Source organism: Saccopteryx bilineata, chromosome 1 (assembly GCF_036850765.1).
Source record: "Saccopteryx bilineata isolate mSacBil1 chromosome 1, mSacBil1_pri_phased_curated, whole genome shotgun sequence".
NCBI classification, from domain to species: Eukaryota; Metazoa; Chordata; class Mammalia; order Chiroptera; family Emballonuridae; genus Saccopteryx; species Saccopteryx bilineata.
The window spans coordinates 297,040,507-297,058,615 of NC_089490.1; the positions used below are offsets into that span (position 1 = coordinate 297,040,507).

The 18,109-nt window shown below is 42.2% G+C and overlaps 1 protein-coding gene across 2 annotated transcripts in view; it reads left to right on the plus strand.

The window, feature by feature from the left end:
* The window catches only part of NPR3 (natriuretic peptide receptor 3), a 73,105-nt gene that overhangs the window by 20,748 nt on the left and 34,248 nt on the right, over window positions 1–18,109 (plus strand). The window lies entirely within an intron of this gene.

The window sequence follows — 18,109 nt, forward strand, 5'->3', positions numbered from 1 at the left end:
GCTTTCCTCCCTCCCTCCCCCACCACACCCCCATCACCCCCACCCTGCACTTAACGCTTTTCCAACTGCTGCAGGAAGGAAAATGGCTTTTTGTGGGTACTTGTGGTAATGCTGAGCAGATGTCTGTAGACTTCCATCACTTAGCCGGCTCAGAGCGTGTTGGGGGAGAAGATGGATGAAAGCCTGCCAGGGTTTTGCATACCTAATTTTTCCAAAGCTTGGTGGCAGACGATATTTTGGGTTTTAGAAGACTCTTTCCTTTGGCATTCTGTCCTAGCTCTATGGCGAGTCTGCGTCTCTCTTGTGGCTGTGTCATTGCCCCTTTGGCTGTAAGCTGTTTCCTACCCAAGTGTTCCAGAGCTTCCCACTCAATTAGTGCTGCTGTTACTGAGGCATTTTCCAAGAGTGGACCAGAGTCAGAAGGTTAGGCCGGGCTATGGATTCAACAGAGGGACTCGGCTAATTGGTGGCCCCGAAGGCAGCTGGCCACACCTCACTTGGGGCCCTTGTTTTGCTGTCTCTGGCCCTTGTTGCTGTGGGCCTCTCATGCCTCCTTTTTTTTTGGAGCAGGATGAGCAGTGGACCCCTCAGGATGGTGGGGTAGGTGTACTGGTGTTCAGAACTGTTCAGTATCCAGAGCAGAATAGGAACACCTTCTTAATTAAAAAAAAAGTATTTAACTTATCAATTACAGCCTACTTTCAGTATTATTTAATATTGGCTTCAGGTGTACAGCATAGTGATTAGACAATCATATACTTTACAAAGTATTCTGCCCAGATACTTCTAGTACCCACCTGGCACTATACATAGTTACCACAATATTATTATTGATTATTACCTGATGCTGTACTTCAGTGGTCCTCAATCTTTTTTGGGCCACGGACCGGTTTAATGTCAGAAAATATTTTCACAGACCGGCCTTTAGGGTGGGACGGATAAATGTATCACGTGACCGAGACAAGTGTCAAGAGTGAGTCTTAGACAGATGTAACAGAGGGAATCTGGTCATTTTTTAAAAATAAAACATTGTTCAGATTTAAATATAAGTAAAACGGAAATAATGTAAGTTATTTATTCTTTCTCTGTGGACCAGTACCAAATGGCCCACGAATTGATACTGGTCCACGGCCTGGGGGTTAGGGACCACTGCTGTACTTTATATCCTTATGACTATTTTGTAATTACCATTTAGTGCTTCTTAATTTCTTCACCTTTTTCCCCCAGACCCCAACCCCTCTCCCCTCTCTTCAGCTGTCAGTCTGTTCTTTGTGTCTATGAGTCTGTTTCTATTTTGTTTGTTAGTTCATTGGAACTAACTTCCACATGGAAGTGAAGTCATATGGTACTTGTCTTTCTCTGATTGGTTTATTTCACTTAGTATCATACTCCCTGTGACTATTCTGTTTCTACCAATTAGTACTTCTTTCATCCAGTCTCCCGAACCCCCTTCCCTTTGGCAATCACCAGTCCGGTCTCTGTGGGAGCACCTTCTTAATGACAGATTTATGATTTGGATAGTCCCTGCCCAAGGTGAGTAGTGACCAAGTTCACAAGAGATGGTTACTTCCAAACAGGGCCTCTCTCAATTTCTTTCCTTGAAGTACTACAGGGTATAGGCATTGGTCTCAAATAGACCCCCATTCAGAGCCTGAATCTAGCACTTCTTAGCTGTGTGATCTGGGGCAAATTACTTAGTCTCTCTGATCCAAATTATTTCTCCCTGTTGGGAGGATTACAGATAATCTATCTGAAGCATTTAGCAGTATTCCTCTCAAAAAGTTGGAACTCAAAAAATGATGCATCTTTTATACTATTGCTGTAATATTATACTTGACCTTACAGAAATTTGCTATCAAATGACCTATAAAAGGTCTTATTTATCAATGTCTTAAGTGTTATATATTTTATATACATACATAATTTAAAATGCCTTTTGACCTTCTAAGTCAGGACTGTCCCTGAGCTATGCAATGTGAACCACAAATCAGCCACATTTTAAAAAGTTCAAATAACCAGGTGAAATTAATTTCAATAAGACATTTTATTTAACTCACATATCAAAATATTATCTCAACATTAATCAATATTACAATTATGAATAAGATTGTATATACTTTTTATTGTACAAAGTCTTTGACATCCAGTGTGTATTTTACCCTTACAGTGTACCTTCAGTTCAAGGGCTCAGTAGCCGTATGCGACTAGTGGCTACTATATTGCACAGTGTGTTCAGAGTTGTGACAAAAATAGGCCTACGGAAATAGAGCCCAGGTTTAAGGAAACCTATAATAGTATTGTCATCATCTAGGTCCTTTGCCCCAGGAGAAGAGAACACAAAGGCTCTGAGCTTCCTTAAGTAGCACTGGCTAAGGTGACCTGAGCCAAATTAAAACCATCTAAGTCTTTCCCATATGCCACTGTATTATTTGACTTTACCAGGTTTCTATTAATTTCATGGCTTAAAAACTAGCTCAGTAATGGTGGCGTTTATGTCTGCATCCTTCCTGAGGTTGTTGAAAGTTCAAGTACTTCAGTATGGCTTGTTCGAAGCAATGATACTCTTTGGGCAAAAGTTGCGAATCCAACACACTGCTGGCTGATTCTTTTTGGTTATCAGTTTTTCTGTATTCAGAATAGTAAATCTTATTTTAAGAGTAGTCAAGAAGAATCTCATTGGGATGTTATCCCTACTACAAAGATCCATAATGTAGTCCAAACCAAGTGCCTTAGAGATTATTCGTAGTCATAGATTACAATACTGCTTCTCTCTGATGGCGGGATCATCTCAAACTGACTTATAAATAAATAGAAATGAACATTATAATAACTTTCTGCAGTTCTGAAGATGTGCCTTTGGTCTTTCATATCCATGATGTTTTACTGAGGCTCTCTTGAGTGCCTGCTGCAGCTGTTTGTCAGGGCAGGGCAGACAGATGGTTGTGGTGACCATAATGGAAGACGGAAATATGGATGCCCAAGAACCAGGAGCTAGTGTGGCTGGGACTCACATGTGCTGCACCTTGATCAAATGCAGCAGGACATGCTTACCAAGGCCGGCAAGACTTGGTGGTCTTCATTCTAAGGCTCAGATCTTTTCTAGGTCTTTGTGTTTCTCTAACTTGTACTCATCTGCTTACGTAGAACTTAAGTTTGTGACACCCATCGTGGGCTCTTCAACCCTTGCTCTGGATCTCACATCCAGAAACGCTGATAGACTCTCTGATGGGGTGAAAAATTTACCACATGTTTTCTAAACAGTCACGTGGTCTGTGAATGGGGACAAATATTTTTCTTTTCATTCTTCTAAGTATGCTTAATTAAGTATGTTAAATACAATAAAGTATAATTAATTAAATTGAAACCTTTTATGGAACTGGCTAGGATCCCAAAACAGAATTAAATATAGGCAATGATGGTGGGCATCCTTGCCTTGTTCTTAACTTTAATATGAAGAACATATAACAGATTTGATATCTGTTCATCTCACCGAGTAAGCATGATGTTTACTGTAGGGTTTTTGGGAAAGTCTTTATGAAATTGTGAAAGTTCCCTTTTATTCTTTGCTGATGAAGTTTTGTTTTGGCAAAATTACACCTTATATTATAGGATAACTGCAACAAAACACAACAAACATCACAGTTTATATAATGTAGGTTAAGGGAAGACTTTGGACACAGGATTTTATTGCAAGCATTATAAATTTTATTATATCCCTGATTCTATGTCATAACTTTATGTTAATATCACATTCATCATATCAGTATGTTGGCAGCCTGTAAACTCAAAATGCAAAAATTTTAAACTTTAAAATTTTTAATAAGGTTATATTGAAACATTGGAAAGATGGAGTAGATTTTTAAAGTGAAGTTATTATGTTATATTTTTAATTTACTAACTTCTGCTGGATTAATGAAATTTTGTTTTTCATAAGTCTATTCCTCTCCTTTCCTCCACCTCTCTCCTTTCCCTCTTTCTATCCTCCCTCAATCTCCATCTCTAATCTTTTTATTTATTTTAAGATATTGACTTTTTAATTGAGATAATTGCAGATTTACATGCAGTTTTTTTATTTTTTATTTTTTTATTTTTCCGAAGCTGGAAACGGGGAGAGACAGTCAGACAGACTCCCGCATGCGCTCGACCGGGATCCACCCGGCACGCCCACCAGGGGCGACGCTCTGCCCACCAGGGGGCGATGCTCTGCCCCTCCGGGGCGTCCCTCTGTTGCGACCAGAGCCACTCTAGCGCCTGGGGCAGAGGCCAAGGAGCCATCCCCAGTGCCCGGGCCATCTTTGCTCCAATGGAGCCTTGGCTGCGGGAGGGGAAGAGAGAGACAGAGAGGAAGGAGAGGGGGAGGGGTGGAGAAGCAGATGGGTGCTTCTCCTGTGTGCCCTGGTGGGGAATCGAACTCGGGACTTCCTCACGCCAGGCCGACGCTCTACCACTGAGCCAATCTGCCAGGGCGACATGCAGTTTTAAGATACAATACAGTTGCTTGTATACATGCCAGTTTCTCCCAGTGGTAACATTTTGGAAATTATATATAAGATCACAAATGGATCTAGACGCTAATTCAATGCACTGATCTTACTCAGATTTCCTCAATTTTATTTGTGTGTGCACGCACACACACGTGTGTATGTGTTTGTGTATTAAGTTCTAAGCAATTTTACCACCTGTGTAGGCTGGAGTATTGAATTTTATCAAAGATATTTTTTATATATCTATTGAGATAATCAGTTTCTCCCCTTTATTATTTTATAGTGTAGTTTGCTGCATTAGTAGTTTCCCACTCCCCTCCCCCCAGTTTTGTTGAGATATAATTGACATATAACATTGTATAAGTTTAAGGTGTACAACATAATGATTTGATATATACATCCAGTGAAGTGGTTATCACAGTTAATTTAGCTAACATCCATCACCTCACATAGTATATATATATATGTATATATATATATATATATAGTCAGTGAGAGGAGGGGAAGCAGAGAGACAGACAGCAGCATGGGCCCCTACTGGGATCCACTTGGAAAGCCCACTAGGAGGTGATGCTCTGCTCATCTGGGTCCTTGCTCTGTTGCTCAGCAACTGCGCTCTTCTTAGCACCTGAGGTGGAAGCCATGGAGCCATCCTCAGCGCCTGAAGCCAACTTGCTCCAATTGAGCCATGGCCCCAGGGCTGATTCATCTTATAAATATAAGTTTGCACATTGTGCTGAGTTGCATTACTGGATTTTTCTAATTTTAATAATCTCTGGGAAGAACTTTGGTCTCTCTGTACCTGAGGACTTTGAGCTCCTCTATTTCCCAGGCCATATTTTGGAGAATATAATTATGGTTGAGCCTATACAAGTTTGCTAGGCTGGGTGGTCTCAGAGGCTCTTATAGCCTGTAGATTGGCATCTCTGGCTCAGATATCCACTCTTGTTTTATTCATCTCTAGTGGGTGGTTGGGTGGGTGCATGTGTGGTGTGATATGTGATAGAAAATAAGACTGCTCAGGGCTGGGCTCTCACTTGGGCTATGGGTGTTGCATGTACTGTGATGATCTAGTTATTAGTATATGTATCTCATGACAGTTTCTCCACATCTATTGGTAATATGATAATATTTTTTAAAAATACCTTTGTCCTCTTACTAGTGAACCAAGTGGAAAGCAATTCCATTCTGATACATTGTTTTTTAATAGAGCCCAGTGGCCACCACTGGGGACAGTATGTCCTAGTGGTTAAATAGGCGAGCTTAGGGTTTCATAAACTTGGCTCTGCCTTTTATTGCTCTTATCTTGGGCACATTTCTGAAATTCTGTACCTTAGTTTCCTGACTATAGAATGGGTAGAATAAATTTTTAACTGAGAAAGCTGTTGAAAGAACTTTAGCATTATATATACACATAATATTGAACACAATACCAGGCCCTTAGTAAATATTCAATGGATGGTAGCTAGTATTTCTTTTATTTTTGCTTCTTATACTCTGGCGAATGGATATGATGTTCTTGCATGCTTAATGGACCTAGAACTCCCACTCACCCTCCAGACTCTAACTTAGATGTCACCTTCTCAGGAAAGTCCTTCCTGGCACTCCGGACTGTTTCATGGCACTCGGTCCCTTCCCCTCACAGCATGCCTTACAGGTTGTCATCACACACATATGGGTGGGATTTTCTAAGTAACTTGGGCCTCTTCTACCAGACTGTCAACTCAGTGAGAGCAGGAAACATGTCTATTTCTGCTCACTTTCAGCATTTCCTTCCTATATGCTTGGCACTTAGGAAGCAGCCAATAAAAGTAAGTTATTATTACTATGCTCATTATTTTAGTTACTATTGAACCAGAAGACCTAGAGGAACCCACTCCTTGTGAGGTGGTAGAAGCTGAGGCCCAGGAGCTGAGGGGGCCTTTCCAAATGTAACTAGCACACTGCCATCAGACAACAACAATGGGTGGCGACAGAGTCCTATCCCTGGACCTTACTGGGTACACAAAGCCAGGAGTTCCGTTTATGGTATACCGTGTGAGGTGGTGTTTTTTTGGGGGGCAGTAGTGGGCTTTCACAATGAGGGTTCCGAAGACCCTTTGAGGGGGTCATCAGAAATCTAAAGAGAGAATTCAAGCCCCATTGGAGAGGTCCTCAAGTATCAGTGGGCTCTCAGCGTGGCCCAGACGGTGTTTGCCAAGAGCCTGCCCGGGCTTCCCTACTGGTTCTTATTGGGTGGCCCACTTGGGCGGCACCTTTCACTCAAGGGTACCTTAATGGAGGAGTTTGGCCTCTGCCACGCAAGTGGTTCCAATTCTAGAGCTCTGGTGTTTGATTTTAGAATGCGCTGTGTGGTGGCCAAGCCAGGATTAGTTGCATCCCCTGACTCCTGGTTCAGTGACTTTCTTTTTCCACTACATCAGTCTGACCTTTTTAATAACAAGTGCCCAATGTGAGGGTAAACCCATGACCCAAAGATTAGGTGTCTTAGGCCCTACAAGAGAACCTGGCAGGCAACGCAGGCTGTAGTACGTCTTCCCTCCTTTGCATCCTGCCGGCCCAAATACACACTTTTAAGATATCGGTTTCTCTTGACTCTTTCACACACTTGATAGAGTCTGGCCAGGCTCTGTCTCCTCCTCACTTGCAGCTATCTGTTTTCTCCTGAAGTGTAAACCGTCATTTTCTAGCTCATCAGATGCTTTTATTGAGTCCTCCAGGGAGCATGACTGTGAGCTTGATCCTGGACCAAACAGTGGTCCATCTCGGGTGGGATCCTCATCACCTAACAAATACCGAAGCGAGTATAAAAATAGCAATGCCTGTGAGCTTTGGGAGCCCACGAGAACTTCATTCCTGTGCTAGCATGGGCATAAACCGTCATGTACCTCAGTGTAGAGCACTCAGACAAACTGGTACTCACGGAGGTCTGGACGATTTATCTTGTAACAGAGCAGCTGTGGCATATGTCTGAAAATATCCATGTTACCAGAGACATGAAATTAAACACAGCAGACTGGGTTCACTGTAGTAGGAAGCTACTTCCAGATTCATCCAAGTTTCCATGACCTCTTTAAGTGAATGAGGGTTTCTTGACTTAGGGTGCATTGATTCTTTATAATTATGTACAAAATTTTGTGCATAAGTGTACATGTGTATATTTCTGGAGAGAAAAGCCAACATCCCTCATCTGATTCTGAATGGGGTCAGTGTCACCAAAGGTGAGAATCGTTGACCTAGGCAGTGGCTGATCAACATGCCATTTGCCCAGTGTTTGCCTCAAGCCTGATTTATTCCCATGGACAGGACACATCATTGTACATGCAGGGGCTACATTGAAGACTCCCTCCCCCGGAATAAAATGAAGAAACACCTAAATGCTCTGTTATTTCCTAATTTCACCTTCTAAAACCAGTACTTTTATTTTGGAGATGAAAAAGATACAAGTTCATTTCTTTATTTCTTCATTCTGGACTAGGGAGTCAGTCCAGTCTTTCCAATTCCCAGAGTTTTCACATTATGTCTTTAAGAGGTAGACTTAAATTTGTCCCTGCTACTAATTCTCAGTTTGCACAGAGCCAACATTGGAGACATCTTTGCCCCTCTGTCAGCTTCTCTGACCTCTTGGTCCTGTAAATCCCACTCTTGGCCTTGCCCCAGACTCCACTTCTGAGACCCATTCACTGGCCCGCCCTTTAATAGTTGGTTTTGCCCTTGCGTGAAGCTCACCTTCTTTCCCTGATGTTATTGTTTAAATCAAAATAATGCATGGCTTTCCCAGACTGAACACACGAATGAAAAGACCCACACTGAATGAAAAACATGTTCATGGTACTCTTAGAGTTAAGACAAACGTGTTCTATTTGCTCTTCCTCACTTCTGACTCTTGTTCCTTAGAGGCAATAATCCTTAATGTTTCTGTTGGCTTGTTATGCTGTTTCTCTCCATGTTTCTAAAGAAGCTGATTTTTATTGCTGCTTTTGATATTCAAAGTTTTGATATGTCTCTTGATCTCCCTACATACTCTTCCTCTACCAATACTTCTTTTTCCTCTCATCTTCCCAATATTTTATAACACAGTTTTTGGTTAAAGGTATGGTCACAAAATAAAACCTAAAGAAAAACCCCCATTATGTATACAGAGCTTTTGATATTATTACGGCCATCTATAGTTATATTTATGACAGAACTGTGTAGTGCTCTAGGGCTACATTTTCTTTCTTGTGTAGCTTTTTGTTTTCTTTGGAGTTAATAATTTCTTCTTCTTTTTTAAGATCTGCTTTCCTGTAGCTCCTACTATTTCATTCTCATTCTTTCTGTCAAAACTTTTAAGTAATTATGTTTTAGCTCTTTGTCTTCTTGGCCCCTTTGAGAGTAATTGCTTGCTTTAATAGCAGCCTTCAGTTCTCTCCTGTATCGGAGGCTCTTTTTCTGGGGTATCGAGCTCCTTCTTTGTTGAAATTTCACCTTAGTTTTGAAGGAAAAAGAGGGTATAAGTGGAATATGTTTTGAGGCTTTGAATATCAAAACCATTTTGTTTTATTTTTATATTTTATTGACTATTTAGTTTGGTATTAAAGTTTTAGTGTGAAGGTGATTTACCCTCAAAATTTCAGGTACAGTTGTCTTGTATCACAGCTTGTGGTGCTACCATTCTGATTATTTATCTTTTTCATGCTACTTTTCTTTTCCTTTTTTTTTATAGGGACAGCGAGAGAGTCAGAGAGAGGGACAGACAGGGACAGACAGACAGGAATGGAGAGAGATGAGAAATATCAATCATCAGTTTTTCGTTGTGACACCTTAGTTGTTAATTGATTGCTTTCTCATATGTGCCTTGACCACAGGCCTTCAGCAGACCGAGTAACCTCTTGCTCGAGCCAGAGACTTTGGGTCCAAGCTGGTGAGCTTTTGCTCAAACCAGATGAGCCCGCACTCAAGCTGGCAACCTCAGGGTCTCGAACCTGGGTCCTCTGCATCCCAGTCCGATGCTCTATCCACTGCGCCACCATCTAGTCAGGCCATGCTCCTTTCTTTTTGTCTATCTGTAGAAACCTTTACTATTTTCTCTGTATTGTTGATTGTATCAGTCAGGATCTAGTCAGTAAAATAGAATTTACACAAGGTAATTCAACAGAAGAAATTTAATAGGAGAAACTAACTTTAAGATGTCAGAAGAGCTGAAGTGCCAAATAGAAGAGTAAAGCAAGTCAGAGATGAGCAGCAGCAAAAAGCCACAACCAGCTCCAGAATAAGAAGGACCAGGGAAGAGGCAGTTTTACCAGGGTCCAAGAGTTAGGGCTCTCATGAGAGCTAGAAACATGGGAGGAACGTGGCCCCTGCCAGAGACGGTGCCTAATGCAAAGAGAGACGAAGAAACATCCTGGCTGTCCCATTTTTCCTGGCTTTTTCATCGAGTTTCCTGTCGGAACCAAGCAGAGGTCAGCTGATAAGGAAATGCAGCCTGGAAGGGTCCTCCTACTCTAAAGCAAAGTCAGTGTAGGGAGGGGAATGAGTTGAAGATCAGATAGGCAGACAGCTGACTCACTGGTGCTCTGAAATTTAACAATGGTGTGTGTTGATGTGGGTGTTTGTGCTGGGCACTTCGTTCTTTCTGTAAATGTCAAAGTTGGACGTTAGCTCTCTTAAGTTAATTTTTAAATTTTCTCTCCTATTTGCCACCTCTGCTTTTTTCTTTCACATTTTGAGAGATTGCCTCAGTTTTATATTCCAACCTGTCTATTGAATTTTTAATTTCTGCTATCATATTTTTAATTCCCAAGAGCTCCCTCATATTTTCTGAGTGCCTCTCCTTTAAAAAAAAAAAAATCACACCCTGACCTTGCTTCCTTGATGCGATATCTTATTTTTCAGTGTATACCCTTCCATTAGTTCTAGAATGCACTTTCCTTACATTTCAACTTATCTAAAGTTGGTATTCATTTTACAATTGGTGGAATGTCATCATTTTTCTTCCTAAAGGCTTATGAAACAAATGGGCTTCTTATAATTGCTGGTATCTATATTTGTTAATAAGGTTATTTTTTTGAAGTTTTCTTTTACTTCTTGCATTGCTTATTTCTTTCAAATTCCTTTTTAAAATAATAGTTTTGATTGTTTTCTCTTTCATGTTAGAAGCTTTTCTTAAACTATTGGTAATCCATAGCTGTCTGTTTATATTTAAGGCTGAGCCATTCAAGAGCTCTTCAGAATGTCTGTGTGTATGGGAATGTACCTAGTGGTAGACTTTATTGCGTGGTAATAAGGGGTCAAGCCAGCTTTTGCAAAGGGTTATTCTGAATATAGTTATCTGGAGGTTTTTCTCTCTTAGGCTGGTCAGTTTCACTAAAAAGTTGTCACCCAAACCCTTTCTTGAGAGTCACACATCCTGGGGGCCTCCCTGCATTCAAGGACAGGCAGTTTCACTATCAGGATTACAGACTTTTTACTTAAATCTCAAGTTTCAGTTTTATGCTTCACCAGGTCTCCTGCTGTGCCCCGTACCTGCCCACTCAGACCTTTATGTCAGCATCTTCAGACAATAAATCTCCTGGCTCTGCCTGGTTGGGAAAGGGCAGTTTCTCCTCTGTAAGGTTGGGGGTTGAGGGGCATTTCAGTGCTCCTTATATGGATTTCCTGCTAAGCTTGCTATTTCCAACCCCCCACCCCCGCCCCCAGCATCCTCACCTCCGGAGGTGACTACTGCCTCTGCCTCTAGAGCCTCTGGACTGGCTTCTGGCTGGAGTTCTCTGCCACGGAGACACTTTGGTGTCTTGGATCTGTGGAGTCAGTTATCCCTTTCCAACTTCTAAAATTTTTTCTTCTTTTTTTTAGATTTTATTTATTGGTTTTTAGAGAGATAGAGACAGAGAAAGAGAGAGGGACAAGAAGAGGGAGAGTGTGAAAGAGGGGGTTGAAGTAAAAAGCATCTACTCATAGTAGTTGCTTCTTGTATGTGCCTTGACCGGGCAAGCCTAGGGATTCGAACCGGCGATGTCAGCATTCTAGGTTGACGCTTTATCTACTGCGCCACCACAGGTCAGGCTAAAAATTTTCGAGTTGAGCCCTGGCCGGTTGGCTCAGCGGTAGAGCGTCGGCCTAGCGTGCGGAGGACCCGGGTTCGATTCCCGGCCAGGGCACACAGGAGAAGCGCCCATTTGCTTCTCCACCCCTCCGCCGCGCTTTCCTCTCTGTCTCTCTCTTCCCCTCCCGCAGCCAAGGCTCCATTGGAGCAGAGATGGCCCGGGCGCTGGGGATGGCTCTGTGGCCTCTGCCTCAGGCGCTGGAGTGGCTCTGGTCGCAACATGGCGACGCCCAGGATGGGCAGAGCGTCGCCCCTGGTGGGCGTGCCGGGTGGATCCCGGTGGGGCGCATGCGGGAGTCTGTCTGACTGTCTCTCCCTGTTTCCAGCTTCAGAAAAAAAAAAAAAAAAAAAAAAAAAAAATTTTCGAGTTGTATGTTTACACCTTAAAAAATTTATTTATTGTCATTTTAGTAAGGATTTTTGAGAAAATATTATTTTATAAAATTACATTTAGTGAGTTGATACTGGTTAATAAAATTATATTGCATTGTGTGCCCACCACCCAAAGTCTAGTCTTATGTCACTATATATAAATATTTTGCTCCCTTTACTCTCTATATCCTCTCTCACCTCCCATCTCCCGCTGGTAACCACTGTACTGTTGTCTGTGCCTATAAGTTTGTTTGTTTTATTTTTTCATTTGTTGCTTTCTGTCTTATATTCCACACATGAGGGAGACCATATGGTTCTTTCCTGTCGGACTTACTTCGCTTAGTATGATCCTCTCAGGTCCGCGCTGTCCCAAGTGGCAGTATTTCATCCTTTCTTCTGGCTGAGTAGTAGGGAATGTGTGTTAAATGGCTGTGATTTATCAGAAGTCTCTGGACTTTTGAATCTCAATGCCATGCAAGCGTTCACATGGTGGTGCCATCTTTCTTTTTTTGATGAGAGGTGAGGGATTAATTTTCTTATATTATAACCAAAGAAGGAAGAAGGAGAGAGAGTGAGTGTTGTAGAAAGGGAGCCAGCACATTTTTCGGGGCCAGAATGCTCTAGCTCCCATTCGGGTTATAGTTTCCTTGCTAGTCGCTATGGTTTTCTTGATGTACTACTAGCTTGGTGTTTACTTTTTTACCCTCACAGACACACCTCACTTCTGTGATTGTTTGAAAGCAATTATACAAAAGCCACATATATTAACAATAATATACATTCCCTAAGGAAAGGGTTGCTCTTTTACAGGTTTGTCATTCAGGTCTAAACTATTTCTTCCAATACGGCGCTATGCCACTTTCATTTGAAATAAAGAGCATCTATAGGAACATCATCTAGGAATCCTACTATCTGTGTAAGTAGAAATTTAGGTTTTAAAGTGGATTTTTCTTTCTTTCTTTCTTTCTTTCTTTCTTTCTTTCTTTCTTTCTTTCTTTCTTTCTTTCTTTTTCTTCTTCTTCTTCTTCTTCTTCTTCTTCTTCTTCTTCTTCTTCTTCCTCCTCCTCCTCCTCCTCCTCTTCCTCCTTCTCCTCCTCCTTCTTTTCTTCTTCTTCTTCTTCTTCTTCCTCCTCCTCCTCTTCCTCCTTCTCCTCCTCCTTCTTCTCTTCTTCCTCCTCCTTCCTCTCCTCTCCTACTCCTCCTTCTTCACCTCCTCCTCTTTCTTCTTTTACTTTTTTTTTTTTTTTAGGTAAGAGGAGGGGAAATAGTGAAGCAGACTCCTACATGTGCCCTGACTGGGATCGGGATCCACCTGGCAACCCCATCAGGGACCAATGCTCGAGTACTGAGCTGTCCTCAGCACCCAGGGCCACACTTAAACCAATTGAACTACTGGGTGTGGGAGGGGAAGAGAGAGAGAAGGGGGATAGGGAGGGGAGTAGGGAGGTGAGGAGAAGCAGACGGTTATTTCTTCTGTGTGCCCTGATCGGAATTGAACCCGGGACATCCATATGCTGGGCAAGAGTTCTATACACTAAGCTACTGGCCAGGGCCTTAAAGTGGATTTTTAAAAGCCAAGCTGACTCAGTTTTAAAGCTAAAAAATGGGAAACTTACATAAGAATAATTGGATCTGTGTCCTGACAGGTTTTTGGTAATTTATTATAATGCAGTTGTAGAACTTTCACCCCCTTTTTAGAATCTATTAAGATCCTTTCATTGTAAAACAAAATACTTTGGAAAAAAAGTTGAAAAACTTTTGAAGACATAATGTTAAGAGAGTTCCCATGTGGGGCTCAGCAGGGACCATCTCTTCTGAATAGGGTCTACTTCCCGGCAATCTCCAAGGTTGCAGACAGCATCATAGTAAAGCCAAAGTCCATCCATCTGAACAGAGCTGTAGGACAGAAGGCAGAGCTCTTGACCCTGGACTAGAGCAGTGTACTTGGGCTGAGTACCCCTTGACTGGCCCCTTTTTCTTAGAGTTTCTCTGTTGGAAAACCCCAAATATAGACCACCACCTCTAAGGGCTTTTTTTCATTCCCAGGTTTCTGTTTTTAGTTAAAAGTGTCTTTCTGCCCTGGCTGGTTGGCTCAGTGGTAGAGTGTTGGCCTGGTGTGTGGATGTTCCAGGTTCAATTCCCAGTCAGGGCACACAGGAGAAGCACCCATCTACTTCTCCACTCCTCCCCCTCTCATTCCCCCCCCCCCTTCCTCTCCTGCATCATGGCTCAATTGGAGTGAGTAAACCCCGGGTGAAAAAACAACAACATGTTTTTGTAACTTTACTCTTAAGTTAGAGGCTGCATTTCATTGTCATTATCTGGGTATGGGCTTTACTTATCCTTTATTGAAAGATCAGTGAAACAATCATCACACCCCGCTCCCCAATCCCCTCCCCAGGTTAGGAGGGTTTTATTACAATAAGGTATACTGCTGCTTGTAACAGTACATCAGAAAACTCTTGGAAATTTTTGTTACTCCAACTCTAAGATACAAGGAACCAACTTTTCTTCAGCTCCAAACTGGTCACCATTCTATGGCGTGTAACTGTTTGTATGTGCAAAACTCACCTTTGTGTACACAAAGTAAGTAATTGCAATGTGTTCTGTCCAATTTGCGTTTGTAAGGCTACAGATGCAAGTGTAGTTTTGCAGACACAAAATTACAGCCTGGTTTTTAAAAGCGTATGAGAAGGGTTTTTTTTTTCCTTTTTCTTTTTTTAGTATTTCTCCAATTAATCTCAAAGATGGCATTTTGTTGTTATTGTTGTTAGAGAAAGGCGTTTTAGTTTTAAAGAGTGTGTAGAGCCCACTTTTTAAAATGCAGTAATGCGCATCCTTAGCACTGTAGCTTTCAAATTCAGTTTCATACTTCTTAATGCGACCTCTGTTCTTGTCTTGGGGTTGTATTTGGTAAATGCTGTTTTTATTTCTAACCAAGTATTCTGAGCAGGGGATGATTTTATAACCTTGGATATTTGCTCGTTTGAGGTTAGCGGGCCACCCATAGCTTGTTTTTTCTCCTTATTTAAAAGTTGAACATTTAACTAATTAAACAAATATCCCGGCAGTGTTTGAAGCCCAGCACTATTGTCAGGAGGGTGGGATGAGTCCCCGCCGTCCCTCTCTCCCAGGTCTCCCTCCGACACTGCTTGTGAAACGGGAGTCCGGGGAGCCGGCGATTCATTGGGCCAAGGTATTTGGACAGAGACAGGGTTTAATAAACCATTGTTTAGATAGGCCAGGCATTACGTTTTGGAAAGTCCAAAATGTTGGAAAACAACGCTCTCATTTCCTTCAATGAGGGAGAGGCCCTGCCGTCGAGCTGTCTAAACTGGGCGTGTATTTTGACACTGGTTTTGCACAGAAGCAGTGTGGGAGGTTGACATCAGTTGAAAAATGATCAGATCATCAATAAAATCTTGGCCAGACACTTCACGCCCTCTTGTTTTACATAATATCATCTAATTGGAACTATACACTCTTACATTTTAAAAAAACTATTCAGTAAAATAATGAAAGAAAAATAAAACTGCAGCCGATAAGGGCCATATGTGCCCCACTTCCGGGGAGATTGCGCACAAACAGGCTTTTGTGTCTGCAGAACAGCATCGGAGTGGAAGGACAACCCCCTCCACTGCCCACCCTCTTGGCCCTCACCCCCTTTCTTTAAAGCCAGCCAGAGAATAATTTGTCCAAATGAAAAGGCCCTTTCAGGCACTGGAGAGCTTTGCTAATTGTATTTAAAAGAATAAAAGCAAACCACAAGTTGGTGTTTAACAACAGAAAAATAATGAGTTCACATGCCAGCCTATTAATAAGATTAGTTTTATTAGGAAAATGTAATCAGGCGGGCTAGGCACTGCCAGAGGAGTGACTGATTAAAAGCCCTTCTTTTTGTCTGGCCAAAGAAATATCAGTTGGCTTTCAAAATATAATTAAAGATTTACTAAAATCTAAAAACAAAATACATCACTTTCATTTTCTTGAAATAAGAGAGGAAATTGCTTTAAAGCCATTTATTCCTATAATTTTTAAATAGCTTTATTTGTGCTAAATTAGAATATTAAGAAAACTTGGGACTCTCCTGATTAAAGGTCTTTTTATTTTTCTTTTCTTGATTATAAGGAAGTAGCCATTTATTTGTGATTTCCACATCTTGGCAGGTGTGGATTTATTAATTGCGAAAGCATATTGAACTGGTGTACTGTAATCTGAAATGTTCAGGGACCAAACGCCATACTTATGAAAAATGACTGTTTAAACAATAGGCTTCACTTTGACCTTTCGAAAGACAATCACTGTGGGTTTTTTTTTCCCCCATCATATATGGAAATGTAATTTCAGTTAGAAAGATACTTTGCAATAGTAGTGACAATGTACACAAAAGTGCAGGACTAAAATAGCAAGGCAGTGTGGTAATCCATTTTGCAGTTGAAAGGCTCAGCTGTTATACCATCTCCCCCTCCCCATGCCTCTGTGCTCCTGGGGCCTCAGGGTCTCAGCATCCCCCCTTCTCCTCCACAAGGACCTCATTTACATACACAAAGCTCTTGAAGGGATCAGTGGATTAGCTTTACTAGAATGTTGCATTCAAAGGAGGAGCCTGGAAAAGGAAGGCTTAAGGTAAACAAATCTCCAGGTGCTATTTACTGTCAGGTGGAGTAAGTGAGAGCCTCTCAAATGCCAGGACTTATTCTTTGGACAAGGGAGCTCTGCTCAGCAAACAGTTCTTAGCCCACCCCCCACCTGGAGCGTTGTGGCACTTTCGGAACTGGAAGTCCCTGACACGAAGCTTTGCATTTTACTAAGAGGGCCGCGACATGAGGACTCTGCCTTTCACAGAGTTTGACAGGCATCAGAAGGGAGTGCCCCCATGTTTGGCCTTCCAGCTGGGAAGAGGGGAGGCTGACAGGCCCCTGCCAGCTTCACCACCACTGCACTAACAGAGGACTCTGGTGTGTGATGCTGACAGCAGCCGCAGGTTTTTAAAGTCTTAGGGCAGAGTTTTGGTTCATGAGGCCTGGCCATTGATGCTGCTGTCGCTGTGGGTGGATGTGGCGGAGGAGCCCAAGGCAGTGGTTCAATAAATATTAATGGATGGGCATTAAAACAATCGATGACCCCGGGGCATGCCACCTTGGGTGCCAGAGACTTTAATCTGTGAAAGGAGAAAACCACACTGAGTTGCTCTTGGAAGTTATGAAAAATGATTGTAAAGGGGTTTATAAGCTTAAGCGCTTGGAGTGATAGTGTCCAAAGAAAACAGCCCCAGCAGCTGGGAGCAGAACATCTCTGTGGCCTGCAAGCTGTGTGGAGTAGCAGTTCTAAATGACATTCTTTCTGGGCTCCAGCCAATTGTAAAAAGAGAGGAACTAGAATAATATATTGCTGGGGACTCAACCCCCTTCCCAGTTGGGAAATTTGAAAGGAGCTCAACTGTAGAAATTATTCTGGATTAGTCTTTATCTTCTGATTTTTCCCCCCTGGAGTAAAATTTGCTTCATTTTTTAAAAATTTAATTTTTTCCCTTCTTTTCCAAATTGAGAGGAGAGGAGAGAGGCAGACTCCTGCGTGCGCCCCAATTGGGATCCACCCAGCAACCCCTGTCTGGGGCCAATGCTCTCCCCATCTGGGGCCATTCTTGCAACTGAGCTATTATTAGCACCTGAGGCAGAGGCTCCATGGAGCTATCCTCAGCACCTGGAGCCAACTTTCTTGACTCAGTTGAGCCATTGCTGCAAGAGATAAAGAGAGAGAGAGAGAGAGAGAGAGAGAGAGAGAGAAAGAGAGAGAGAGAAGGGGCTGGGGAAGGGGTGGAGAAGCAGATGGTTGCTTCTCCTGTGGCTTTGATCAGGAATTGAACCCAGGACATCCACATGCCAGTCCAACGCTCTACCACTGAGCCTACCAGCCAGGGCAATTTGCTTCGTTTTGTAAAGTTCTAAAGATCTCACCCCCACAGGATGTGATTTAAAGATAAGGAGGAGGCAAGCAGAGTATTAAAACAAACAAGCAAACAAACAGACAGTTTGACAATTGATCTAAACTAGGGAACCTGTATTAACTATTTCCTTTACTCAGTTATCTCTATGTGGGATAATTGCTGAATCACTGAAGTCAGATAACTGTGTTTTTACCCTATCCTACCTACCTCAAAGGGATTTAA